The sequence below is a fragment of the Varanus komodoensis genome, unplaced genomic scaffold (genome assembly GCF_004798865.1).
Source record: "Varanus komodoensis strain SLA01 unplaced genomic scaffold, ASM479886v1 scaffold18_3, whole genome shotgun sequence".
Taxonomy (NCBI): domain Eukaryota; kingdom Metazoa; phylum Chordata; class Lepidosauria; order Squamata; family Varanidae; genus Varanus; species Varanus komodoensis.
The window spans coordinates 2,713,334-2,727,842 of NW_025335549.1; positions in this window are offsets into that span (position 1 = coordinate 2,713,334).

Below are 14,509 nucleotides of genomic sequence, written 5' to 3' on the forward strand. Positions count from 1 at the left end.
AGTCCTAAATTGTGGGCTAAAAATAGATGAGGTAGACAAGCTTGACCCCACGTAGGCATGACACTCTGTCAGTTTTTAACCTGATGGGTTGTCATGTTGTGAACAGGCCTGGAAGCTTCTGAATTATCTGCTAGCCAGTATGTTGCAATTAATGTTTTATTGATGCTACTGAAATGTTCTTTTTTCTTTTTAAATTGGTAGTTATGCTATGGATTCGTATCCTAGGTTATACCCATGGCACATCTTCATTGAGAAGCTACCCCCACACTCTAAAAATCTTCAGGTGAGAAAAAGAAGTGGCCTTTCCCATCATAGTATCCTGTCCAGGGTAATGAATATCCTTCTCTTTAGGACTCTAGTTTTGTGTTTTCAACGGTTAATTAATATAACAGAATTTTTGGTTTATGACTCTGACTTATTTAAGGAACAGAGTCTGTGATTCAGTCATCCCAATGGATAATGGACAGAAGATCCATGATTAGCCATTCAATGGCAGGAGGACTTGAGTAGGCCAGGATTTTTCTGGAACCCTGGTTTGCTAAGAAATGTGAACCAAGGTGCTTTCTGCAGGGAAGGATTTCAACTACTGGAGAAGTCTGCATATCAAGTGTGATGATCTGTTCTGTTTTGTTAGGAGTGTGCATGTGAGTGGGTTGGGGGAGATCAAAGGATGGTGTAACCTGCAGAGAGACACAGCATAGATTTTGGGGAAATGCTGATACTGGAATACGAAAATAGGGAATGTTATTTATGCATATTGTCCTTCAAATATCACTGAGGGGTGGCTTATTTAGAACTGAAGGCTGCATCGTTTCTACTTGTAGAGAAGTGGCTTTATTCTGGTGTATGGAAGAAGAAGGGAATGTACCTAAACTCTAGCACAGCAGAGCTTGGAAAGGGAGCTTCTTTGTAATTTACTGGGTAGGGTGAAGAATTCTCTGCTATATTTATTACTGTTACACTTTAGTTCTGGTTGTTTTTCCAAGGAAGTCAAACTTCCATATGTGGCTGGCTACTTTCTGCTCTCCAGTTTACACCTGCCAAAATCCCATGAGTGACAGGTTCGGCTGAGTGTGCGCGCACATCCGTGCATCTGAGAGACTGACCCAGATTACTGATAGGAATTTAAAACTGGATCTCCATGCTCTCTCTCTCTACTAGGAGGGGGCTGTCTGCAGATATTTTGGACGACTTCTTCAGCCCTCACAAGCATGGATGAAAGACAGGAATGCTGAGCATTGAGGTTCAGCACTTGTGGAGATGTGCTTTCTGCCCACACATGCTCTGGCTCCCAGTAAAGAAGTCTCCTCTAACGTGCAAAGGAAATCAGGGTTAGAGCATTTATTCAGGTCCAGTCATAATGTATTCATGCAGTTTTCCCTTGTGTGACTTTAAAGGGGTTAAGGTGTCCAGTAAAAAGATGTCTAGAATGGTAAGGCAGTAGCATACTTAAAGCACAATCTGTCACATTCCCTGACCCTTTTTTTAGATTGCTTCCAGGGTAGTGAGAGTTGCATACGTTCTGAAATGGGTAGACTTGCTCATGTGGCATAGAATGAATGCTAGAAATAATGGTTAGATGCCGAGATCCTGGTAAATATTTAAACAGGCTACACTCGCCCATTCAAATTACTCACTAGATCTTGCCCCACACACACATGCACGTTTCACATTTGTGGTGGGCCGCTCACCTCTGCCAACATATTTCCATCAAAACCTTGCTTCGGGTCACCTCCAGCCCCGGGAATGCACACCTATGGGTTTGCTCTTGCTTTGGTCAGTGATGGTCTTCACATTCTGTCCTGTGACTTTCCTTGTTGTATTCGGAATTCAAATCCCACTCCAGGTATTAAATTGGACGGGAAAAGATTGCTCAGGAAAATGAATGCAGCAGCTCTCCTTAAGTGCCCAACTCTGTTCTTGAGTGTGTTTGGCAGCGATAAGCCTAAGCAGTAAAAAGTACAATTTCCATGAGGCAGCTCATGCGCGCTTCTGAAGGGAGACGTCATGAGTGAGCGCAGTGACCTTTATCTGTGTCGTGTGCCAGGTGAAGTACAATGGAAACTGGTTCTTCAACCAGGGGTAGCTCTCCCTGTGGCAAATGAATCCATCCCATGAGTCATAAAGACTAGTGAGCATTGTGCCCTTTTTTCTGGTTGGGGCTATACATATTTGGTGCATGTATATTACGAGGCAGGAGGAGGAGACCAAATATGAGAAGGATCAATTCCATATTGGAAGTCAGCCTTGAGTTTACAAGACCTCAGTGTGCCTGTCAAGGACGGGGCATGTAAGTCAGATGACCTGAGGGCATGTAAGAACATCGTCCTAGGAAAAACAATCTCTGGTTCAGCATGAATTAGTGCCATATGTTTTAGAAATAGTCATATAAGGGTTCTATGGATTTATCCAGTTACCTGGTTTTGTATTATTATTCCTCCTCCTCACCTTCATTTGAGAGAGACTGACCCAGCGGGCATAGCCACATAAGCATGCTGGTCTAGTCCAGTGTGCCGTTCATGCCGTGACAAACCAGCTGCCCACAGGCTCCCTCAAGCAGGCTCTGCAGGCAGCAGCTACTCTGCTCACGCACTCCAGCACTTGCTGCGCACAGGCACAACGCTTCTGGCACCGGGGCCTAGATTAGTAGATGCTGGTTGCTACTGCCTCTAGGGATGGTCTGCAAGGCTTCATGCAGCTGGGCTAGGAAGTCCCTCCTCCTGAGATCTTGACGAGTTGCTGCGAGTTAGCTCAGGGTTGCATCAATAACTCTCAGGCTTTCTTGGTTCAAACAGTGCTGCAGGATTATGGTATACTAAGAAGGAAACATCTGGCATTGGGCAGTTAGGTGGGGTGTAGTAGACCCACAAGGGTTTCTGACACTCATTTTAACAACAACAGCCACAAAGTCTGCCCTCCACCCTCATTTAGGTTGCATGGACTCCTGATTTGTAGTAACTGGAATGCAGATAGGTACAGTACTTGTGTATGCAGCTCACCTCCGGGCATGGCTCGTGGGGTGCAGGTTCATCCCCAAGCTGCCATTTTGTGTCTGGGTCTGGTTGGTGGATCTTGGTGTCACAGCTAGAAAATGAGTCTGAAGTTTTGTGTCCGAAGTCTTTCCGTGTACTCTCAAGTCTTGTGGGGCGTTGGCTTGCCTTGTTGGACCTTGTCCTGTGCCACGTAGGGGAGTGGGAAGAAGATGGATCTCTGAGTAGTTTGCAGCTGATGGACTGCAATGGCTAATGTCCAGTGGTTTTAGCAACAGAAGTCCCCTTGCCCTTTCTATATCAGGTGCTAAAAAGCCATGCTGCCTGGGGAGAAAGAGGGGTAACGTTGTGGGTGAAAACTTCCCTTCTGCTAATGAAAACAAATTCCGGGTCTCATGCAGTCAGGGGCACCTCATCCCAAAATTCTGTCTTCACCTTCCTGAGCTGCTCCTACGAGTGTGAGCTTGGCTCCAAATTGTTGATATCGGACTTCTAGCAGAAAGCTACCATAGATCCTTCAAACCTAAACTCTGTCCACCCGCCCCTGCCAGAAGACACGCCCCAAATTCTGCCATGGCTAAGCCGTGGAGGGTGACTTCTTGTAAGGAAACACAGTCCAACATTTTTTCTAAGGAGTCCTGGATACTCTTCCCAAATAGAAGTACCCTTCCCAACCTGAGGGTTCCTCAGGTTGCAGTTTGAGACAGATTGGGACAGACATGTCGCTGGCAGCATGCTGTTGAGCGTTGTGTGTCAGTTTGCCTGGTTTCTGTGTACATTTTGTTCTCAGCTAACAAGTTTCACACAAATAAGTTAAATCCTGTTTTCTGGCACTGCAGGGAAAAGCTTGTGTTTGAATTAAGATGCAGTAGCTGAAGATTGAGTTACAAAATCCCTACTTTTGGAAAAATGCATTCATGTTGAGCTGATACTTTCTATTGTGTGTTGTTTGTCCCTTCCTTTTTGTGCATACTTAAATATTGGGTTGGTTTTTTTCCTATTCTGTAATAATGCCTTTTTCTTTTACCCAAATGCTCCCTTTCATTCTCCTTTCTTTTTTGAACAAATGGCAGAACTGTTTTCCGTAATCTCTTTGATTTGCAAGCTCTCCTCTCCTCTCCTCTCCTCTCCTCTCCTCTCCTCTCCTCTCCTCTCCTCTCTGAGATTATACAACAGAAGCAATGAATTGATTTTAGAGGACAAAGCTGTGCTTCATATCCTCCAACAGCGATGACTCACAAGTTGAAGCTGACCCCCATCGCTTTTCCATCCAGCTAATAAATTAAACGTAAGATTTGTGGGTTGTGTTGTGTCCTTTTGAAGAACCTACCATGCTTTACCTCATCAGGAAGTTTCTTGGTGTATGTTGGTTCTCAGAAGAGAAAACTCAAAATTTACTATCACAGAGGAAATCAAGCACTGTCTATGGTAATTTAACACAATCTCTTTGCTACTTTGGGTGAGTAAAATGTTAAATTTCCAAAAATAGTGGCTAAGCTGGAGAAGATGACTCATTGGCTCTTCTGTTGGTAAATTCTAAGGGAGCTTCTGAAATACTGTTCTGCATTATATGTAGCAACCTCTTGTACTTATGAACTTGCTTGGTGGTCTCATAGGCGACTAAGGAATAGGTGGGGGCAGGGAAGGTGGATTGCTGTGGCCTCTCTCTGCCACCCTGTCTGGCAGAAAGGAGGCTAGTTAAAAGTTGCAAAGCAACTAGTAACCTGTGCTTTCGTGCTGGCCGCATCACGAGAAGGCAAAACGTGTTGGTGAAATGCTAGGGAAAGTCGAAGGCAGAAGAGGAAGATCAGATAAGAGATGGATTGACTCCATGAAAGAAGCCGCAGCCTTGAGTTAGCAAGAACTTGGCAGGGCTGTCAAGGACGGCATTTTGGAGGATGCTCAGTCTTAGTACCACCAAAAGTCACAGATGATTTGATGGCATGTAATGAGATGGAGTAAGGGATGCGGTGGTGCAGTGGGTTAAACCGCTGAGCCACTGGGCTGGTTGATTGAAAGGTCGACAGTTCGAATCCTCAGGTGGGGTGAGCTCCTGTGCTTTGTCCCAGCTCCTGCCAGCCTTGTACTTCGAAACCAAGTAGATAAAAAGGTGCCACTTCGGTGGGCAAGTAACAGCGTTTCGTGCACTTCGGTGTTTAGTCATGCCTGCCACATGACCATGGAGACTGTCTGCGGACAAATGCTGGCTCCCTCAGCCAGGAAGCGGAGATGAGCACCGCCCCCGAGAGTCAGGCATGCCTGGACTTTAATGTCATGGGAAAACCTTTACCAAGATGGAGCAGGAAAGGTGCCCTCTTCCACAACCAGCTTGCAAAAGCAGGTTAGCTTTTAGTGGTGGAGTCTAGTAACTTTGGGAATCTTATTTGCCAGTCTGCCCCTCACACAGATTTTCTATGGATTTTAGAGCTCTTTCAATTAGCTTCTGAAGGGAAATCAGGGCTCCTTTATTCATTATATATTTTATTTCTACACTGCCCAATAGACAAAGCCTTCTGGGCATTTCATAGAAATTAAACACAAAATATACAATACAAAATACAGTGAAGCACAATATAAAGTGGCATTAAAGCCACTATGCAGCCTATAATGGATGGGCAGGAAAGTAGACTTCCAGGTATTTGTAATATCAGCCCCAAGCGTTCCTGAACATGTTGATTTCTGAACGATCCACTGAGCGCTGTGCCTGCAGCGTCTGCGGCAGTGTGCAAATTTCCCTGTTCTCTTAGCCTTCATATTACCAGTGTTCACACTTGCACTGCTAAAACATTGCCGTGCATCTTTAATACCAATGTTCTGGAGCATATATATTAGCAAAGCACTGCAAAAAATTTAAGGGCACCCCAGTGGAAGATCACATTATGTATTATTTAATTTTATCAGATTGTATGTCGCCCCATTAGCCATAAGATGCTCTGGGCAGCTCACACCATATTTTAACAACAGTCAATACATAATATGCATAATACATTCAAAACAGTATATGATATAGAAATGAACCGTAAAGGTAAAATCAATGATAAAAATAGACATAAAATTAAACAGTAAGTAAATTAAAATATTTAAAATAATGTTAATAGCACTAAAGCAAATTAAGCAAATTAAATAAAGTCAAATACAAAAGGTAGCACATTAGGAGTGTCCCTGTGTATTTTGCAGTGCTTTATCAGTGAGCCTTGAGAACAGTGGAGACAAGGGAAAGCGGCAAATGACCTGGAGAGCCTGAAAGCTACAGCAAATTGTGTGCTTCTGACCTGCATGTAATTTTAGACATTTCTCCTAATTCAGTCAGAATGACTGAGGAGCCCCAATGAATTTCTGTAGTGTTTTGGGGGAGATGCCAGAAGGTAAAGGCAGACAGGTTTGCTGTCTCTTTGTGTCATACCTATTCCAGCTCCCATTTTAAACTCTGTACCTAAAAGGCAATTTTTTCAGAAACAATCGCTTTATTGGAATTATCTGTGGGGAACCTGTAGCTTCCATCAACCCTAGCCAGCATGACCAATAGCAAAAATATACTTTCCCCACTGAAGAATCATTGTTTTCACTTAGATGAAAATTGATACAGATTTAATAAGTCATTTTATTGGTCAATTAAGGCTTATTTAATTGATCAGGAGAGAGAGAATTGATCAATCCGTTAATGTGACTAAGTATGCATATACGATCCTCTCTCCTTTTAAGAGTGGGCTTAGAACAAGCCGCTCTGCAGGTGAGCTGTGAGTCATCTTTGGTGAGCACCCATGGAAGCTTCGGGCATTTGGGAAGGGAAAGAGTTGGTTCTCTGTTTTATTTCTTCCTGTCTGTGTGTCGTAAAATAAAATGTCCAGGGACTCATGGCGAACGGACACCAGATGGACTGGTGGACAGGGCTTGCCTTGTGAGCAAGGGGGCCAAGCAGTCTGGAGGCTGTGGAAGTGGTGTTCAGTCATGCAACTGCTGTTGCTCACAGTTTGGGTGGGTGGGCTCACAGGCAATTTTAATTTTCCCAGGTCAGAAAACGGGGGCTTACAGGATGGGTATATTCTTCTCGTGGCCACTGGGTGTCACTCAAAGCGTGCCCCTGCAGATGCTGGAGACAGCCGGCCTCATGAAGGGCCTCCCTTGCTCCCAAGAGCACAACTCAGAATGTCATCCACGATCCGTAACCAGCATCCCTGCATTTTGAAGAAGTTCAGCATACCTGTAAAATTGCTTGGAACAAGCTGGCCCTCAGCCTGGTACTGCCAGCTCCCTAGGTTTTGGACAGGTGTCCTACCTGGAAGTTCCATCCACCTGGACATGCCAAGAATTGAACCCGGGTCTTCCACAGGCAAAGGTTGTGTTCTCCCAATGCACTTTGGCATGAGAAATGTTAGAGGTCTGGATCAGGACCACGGTCCTGAGGGAGGGAAGTTTAATTCTTCCTCCTTGTCTTCGCTGCTTTCTTACGGCATGCCTGTATATTTCCCATGAGGCCACAGCATCTCAGGGGAGGGGGCAGAATGTGGAAGGAGAACCTGACCTCAGCATCCTAACCGACCCAACTTTTTCAAAACCAAAAGCTCCTTATTCAGGGCCATCCTACCACCCCATTCTTGGCTCAGCTTTCCAGGATATCGTCTCTCTCTCGCACCATCCATACTGTCTTAGACTGGTCCCAGAATTTGGGTTTTGTAAGATTGCTCCTGATGGAGCACTTCTTAGTTCTGAAACATGTTGGCTTCCTTTAAAAGGTAGTTGGCTGTGAGAATCCATGCTGGAGTTTGAAAAATATTATTCTGTTGTCTTTTGATAGTTCTGTTCTTGATTATGTTTGATTTGATGAGGAACAAATTTAATTCCTCTCTCCCTGAACAATAATTCAGTTTGTCCATTTTGTCCCCAGCCGGTGACTACTGTTCACACCTAAGAAAAGCACAACTGGGAGTTGCGTAGAAGCCCTTGATCATAGATTTCCTGCCTTGAGCCACACTCCTTTGGGGAATAAGGAGGATTTCAGGGTAGATGCAAGATGGGTGGAAGGGAAAGTGCATGTTTAACGATGGAAACCAAAGCCTCAAATTATGTAAACCAAAAATGTCTTGGAAACATGAACCTGTTTGGTGCATTACACTGAACCTGCTGTGGTATGCCATACTATCTCAACTTTCTACACTTTTTCACCTATGAAGAGCAAATCAAATGCCTATCTACGCCATTTTGCATCAGTGGCCGGTCTGATGTTGTCATAACCAATTTGCATGATAGCTCTCTCCACCAAGATTTTGTCTAATCCTCTTGGAAAGCTCTATCAGCTTTGTATACTCCCTAGCTTTTCCTTTTTGAAATTGCAAAGCCCCCCTTTCATGTACCCCCCAAAAGTGAATAAGGGAAAGGGGGTTTCCCAAACATAGGAAAACAGCACTTCCATGAAACTAGAAGCACACACAGCATTGTGTGTCTCCTGAAGGGTATCTCTGCATTATGACATTTCATAGATTCTGCACCAGTTTAGCTGTTCTGGTTTCCCTCAAGACATGCTGGAAATGGTGGGATGGCTGAGAATGTTCTGTTAGAGGCTGCTGTTCTCCGGGCAGCTGCACTTCCCTGTGGGTATGCATGTCATAGGAACCTAGAACCTTTCTAAATTTTAACAATTCGAGTATAAAAAATGTTTAACTGGTGTGAAACAACCAAAAAATTATATAAACCTGAAGATGCTGTAAACTCTATAGAATAATCATCAAAGGAGAAATCCCTTCTCCATTTTATTGATAATTGGGACGTATTTGGCTTTGTTTTAATCAAAACTTTGCCGCTCTTCACTCCAAAGAAATCTCCTGGCTCTCCTTCGAAGAGACATCGGAGATGAAAGGAGGAAAACAGACTTGACAAAATGAGGTCACTCTATCAGTACGAGGAGGATATGATGTTGCTGCTTCTCCAAAGTCAGAACAGCACGAGTTCGGGTACTACAGAGAGGTGCTGACAGTGAGTAGGAGAGTGGCTTTTGCAGGGCAACAATGCCTGGCATTGCATGGCTCAGCCTCTCCGCACCCCCAAAATTGCCAAGGCACCTACCAGCCCTCCAGCACTGCCTGTGTTCCCAGTTTCCCCAGAGCACCCGGATGGGTCAAAGGCAACATGAGAATGTCCTCGATTTCTGTGCCTTGCTTGGGGTGGAGTGCAGTGTAGGGTTGTGGCAATGCCAGCTGGAAATTTCCCAAGTGCAAAACTGCAAGGCAGCCTCCTTCGTGGCTAATTGTTGATATATGACAGCCAAGTGTGAATGAAACGAACAACGGAAGCCCAGTAGCAACACATTGACCCTGTGGCCTGGACCACAGTCTTGTTGGAACAGCCTTCAGCTGAGCCAAGCTGGTGGCAAGTGAGCAGGTGGATTTCCTTGGGCATGGAGTTCCATTTCTTGGGTGCCCCAGCAGAAAAGACCCTGTCAGGCATTCCCACCAACCAAACCTGAGGAGCAGTGGCAGTGGAAGGTGGGTGTGTCCAGAAAGGTCTCACCTGTCAACTTCACTAAAAGATCATTAGCACTTTATATAGTAGAAATGGACCATCAACAGGTATGGCAGGAAAAGATGATGCTCCAAAACAAAGCTTTCAGTGTTGCATTTTGCCAGTAGAAGTTTCTACATGGTCAGCAAAGGCAACCGCACAACACACCCTTCAGAACGGGAGCCAGAACCTCAGAGTGTTAGCTTGTGTTTCTCTCCCATCCAGCAAACACTTAGCGAGAGCCAGTGTGATGTAGTGGTTAAGAGCGTGGGACTGGGACTCGAGTGACCTGAGTTCTCATCTCTGCTCAGCCATGGAGCCAACCGGAGGACTTTGGGCCAGCTGCAAACTCTCAATCCAGGCTAGCTCACAGGGCTGCTGTTGTGGGGATTAGACTGTGAGCAGCAGCAGGAGAATGCTATAAGCCACTCCGGGGCCTTTAAAAAAGGAAAAGGCAGGATATAAATCAAATAAATAATTAGAGTGGTGAAAACAGGCCAAAGGGGAAAGGGCACTCTTGTTTCCATAGAAACAACAAAAATGGTTCAGATTGGAGAGGTCTCCGAATGGGTTCCATATTTTCCATCTTATGTGCTGAGATTGCCTGTCTCATTATGGCTCTGTCATTAGCTCACCCAGGGTCATTGGGAGCATCTCGTCATTGCCCACGTCAGTGCTGAGAGTTGCTATGCAGCAGGAGCGGGACAGAGTAATGGGGAATGGCAATCATTTCCCAGCACTGTTCTGTTTAAAACCGTAATTGCTGTACGCACATCATGTGCTTGGAGGCAAAATGTTGCAGTGCTTTTACTGTGTTGCGCCGTTTGCGTGCATTAAAGGTAAGGTGCTTTTGTTTTCACAAAAGGCTGGTGATGGCCATGAAGGATTAAATCCTGGTTGATTTTGGTTACAGAGGCCAGCTCTTTCAGAATAAACTGTTACCAGCTAAGTGTTAAAAACATGCAGGCTCAAATGCACAAATTTAATTTGGCTTAAAGGTGGTGCCTGTTCCAAACATGCAGGGCTTGGATTCCCTCTTGCCCCACTTCCTTGTGTTTGTCAGTTTGTATTTTCAATGTCAAACTACTTCATCAAAAAGAGTCTTCTGTTATCCATTTTCACTTTATTTTTGTTATATTTATTTTATTCATTTCTGCACTGCCCAATAGTCCAAAAGTTCTCTAGGCAGTTTACCACCATTCATGAAAACAATAAAATAGCATAAAATGCATAAAATGCCAACCTAAAAAATGGATTGTGCCCAAGGAGGGGAGTTAGCTGTATATGAATAATTCAAGCGTGTGGGCCTGTTTTATGGGGAAAAGTGTTTTTCTGCATGAGCAAAGTGATCCCATGAACCTATATCTGTGCGAGTGTCCGCTGGACCAGTCCACATAACCTTTATGGTGTCATGAGCTGGTACTGGCTGCAGGAAGTCTCAGTCCAGCAGGCAGTAGAGGCTGCCACTGAAAGCATCACGTCTTCAGTGAATAACCAGACTCGCTGCTTGCTAAGAGAGCACAGTCCTGCTCCCATGCCACTTTTAGCAACACATTTAGCCAAACCCCCCACTCGGTTTTTGGGTACCTGGCACTGTCGCACAAAGATGAATTGCACGTTGGGCTCAAGTGACTGTAAGGGATCTTCTTGTACAAATTGTGTGGAGTTCGCCATTTGCTTCTCGCTGTCTCTGAAAAGCCAGTCCAGCCTTGTGGCATAGCCTTGAACAAAGCTTCTACTGGCTGCAAATTTAGCAAATCGCCATCTCACCTGTGGACCTTCATCTGCAGTCGGGGAAATAATACAGGCTCAGCTTGCAGAGATGTAAAAATTACTGGGATATTGCATGAGAAACACTTCATCGCTTTTGAAGCATTGCATAAAGTGTTAAACCTTGTTTTCGTTTTTCCTGCTTGCCCAAGTAATTTCATTTCTGATTATGCTTTGTTCAGGGCACGCAAGGATGGAGGGAGGTGAGAATGGTTTTAGCACCGAGCTGTGAAGAGTACAACTCTGTGATAAAAAGAGCTGAGCACAGCTAACCTCTGCCTTTTGTGGCATGATTGATTGGTCAAATCAAACCCATGTTCTGAGTGGGTTTGTGTCTGTCTTTGGAATCATCAGTGCGCCCACTGTCATAATAAACAGGAGTTTTCATCTTTAAATACTTACGTTGGGCTGTATTTGCTTTCCCCCTCTTTGGCTCATCACAAGAGCTTTCCTAGTAGATTTGGAAGCAATGCAGCCTGCAACTTTTGCTGCTGGGTTGCCATGTCCCTTTTCATCCCACTTTTCCAATGATTTGCAAAGACATGATGCCCCATACAAGTTTCAAAGCCCTCACAAGCAACTTGTCTTTTGAAGAGTAAAAAGGAAACTTGGCCTGCTTTTCTGGCATGCCTGAAAGGTTTGAACTGGCTCCTTTGTCTGAGGGTGCCTTACAGGGTGGTTCACTAAATAAGCAATTTTCTGAATGACAGCATGAAGGAAAGCAAAAGTCAAACTCAGCAAGTTCTGTAGTACATCCAGTAAGACAGAAACTGTGTATAAATAAATAAATAGTGACAAAACCATTTTTATACTTCCACTATGCTTACCTCCCACCTTCATCCTCTTGTGAGGAACTTGAAGGGGCTTACATAGATCCATTTTATGCTCAGAACAACAACCCTATACGCTAGGGGCGGGGCAAAGTCCCCCAGTGAACTTCATGACCAAATTGGGATGAGAAGCCACATCACCCAGGTCTCCACTCCAGTACTTTCACCCACACACCACAACGGTTCTCTCTTGTGACAGCGATGGGGGAAAGACTTGCTTGTCTGCATTTTCATGCAAACCTACCTAATTCACATGTTCTGAATCAGTTCTCAAACACAATCCTGGTTTTTGGTTATTTGCATGTCTCTGCATTTTGTGATTCCTGTGGAGGTTTGACCTACCATTGTTAGCAGAACATCATAGCTGGAACACGGACCTCATGGAGTCTGTCTTATGATTTACTTCTGCTGCCAGTAGTCCAACACATTTAAAAAACGTGCTCTTTTTACCAAAGCTAACTGCCTGTTAGGCATGGGACGATAGACCAGAGGCATAAGTAGAGTCAGCAAAGTTATGAAATATGCAAGTAACTAGAACAAGACAACTTTATCGCTTAGAGTTACTATTAACCAGAGGGCACAGACTAGATGGCCCGGGAGACCCCTTCTGACTCGCTCTGTTTCTATGTTTCTATTACTTTAAAAAGGAGCTTTTATTATATTGACACTTATTGCTAATCTGGTTATTGAACCTAACCAAACCTGGTACTGAGCAATGGGTATGCAGTCTTCCTTTTGGTGCTTTGACTACAACCTGGGACCTTTGATACAGTGTGCAAGACTTCCCTTCAAGTCTCCAATCTGGTCCAGCAGCTCAGATTACAGCCATAAAGCTAAAGTTTCTTGAGTGGTTGAAAAAGTAAAATACAATACATTTTTAAAATAATAAAATGGAATATAAACACAGAAACATAGAAACAGAGTGAGTCAGAAGGGGTCTCCTGGGCCATTTAGTCTGACCTCCGGCACCAGCCGGCTCCACTCATGAATCCGCTCATGAATAAGGCAAAACAATAACCAGCAAAGGATAATATAACCATAAATTTCTAGACATTCTTCTCAAAATATCTGGGAGATAAGAGAGGCATTTGCCTGGCACCAAGCACTAGATGAAACTCTCTGGAGAGCTTATTCCAGAATTGGGGTGCCACCACAAAGAAGACCCTATCTGGTCTAGCTTGCTTTGACAGGGGCACCAAGAAGACAGGACTGATGGGTCTCAGCAGGTACATGTGGGAGGAAATACTCCACCAGAAACTCCAATCCCAAGCTGTTTAGGGCAGCCTCCCCCAACCTGCTGGCCTTCAGAAGCATTTGGGCGACAACTCCCAGAATTCCCATCTAGCAGGGCCACTGACTGGGAATTCTGAGTGTTGCAGTCCAAATGTGTCTGGAAGGCACAAGGTTGGGGAAAGCTGGTTTAGGGTATTAATGGTTGAGATCAACACTTTTCAATGGACTCAGAGAAAGACAAAGGCTCATTGGCCAGTCCCAGAAGTTCTGCTTTGACAATCTTCCAATTGTTTTTAAAGGGAGCCCCACACACAGCTCATCGCAACAATCCAGCTGGTAGGCTACCATTGTGTGGACAACTGTTGTGCATTTGTTTGCAGGATATCTTTTATTTCTTACATTGCGTTTGCTTCCCTTGCCTCTTTTGATTGTTGCATTGGTGACCATATACAGCAAGGTCTTGAAATATAGGATGGTGTAGTCTCAGGTTTTTACAAGATAGTGAGCTTTTCATGAGATTTACAGCTTTAATTTCCTTTGCCAGACCAGAAAAGAGAGAACAACCCTTCCAAAACCAATCCATATTTCATCAGGACATTACCAGGATAGTTAAAGTGGGTTGTATAACAGTGCCTAATTAAATTCAGATTGTGTCGTGCAAATTTAACACAATGATTCCTTGCCTCGGCAGGACAATTAAGGAGAAGGGTTAGAGTGGCTGTAGGTTAAAACAGCAAGGTGAACCAAATTATTAGCATCCATGTATTTTTGTGGCTCCTTGCAGTGTCATAAAATTACAGTGCAAATGGGATCTTTTATTTTTAAAACCTCTTAAAAGTGCACACACAGTCACAGTCTTTCTGATGCTGGCAATAGCCTGCAGTGCCACAGACTTTAAAATCACTAAATTAAGGAGTCAGTGAGAGGATTATGACTTGCGTAAGAGTTTTATGCTCATGCTGAAGCTTCATTTGTATGCCTTTGTACTGTTCCTGGTAAAACTGACATCTGACCATATTCAGCAGTTGCTGAAATGGGTTGTTTGTGGCACTGCTGGATTTTTCCCTCTGCAATGAATGGAAACTTGAGTCTGCTCCCATCTGATTCAATGGGAACTTTGCCATTCATTCATTTCAACAAAGAATGAGTGTGTAGATTTTTCTTTTGATCATACATGCCACAAGGGATGGT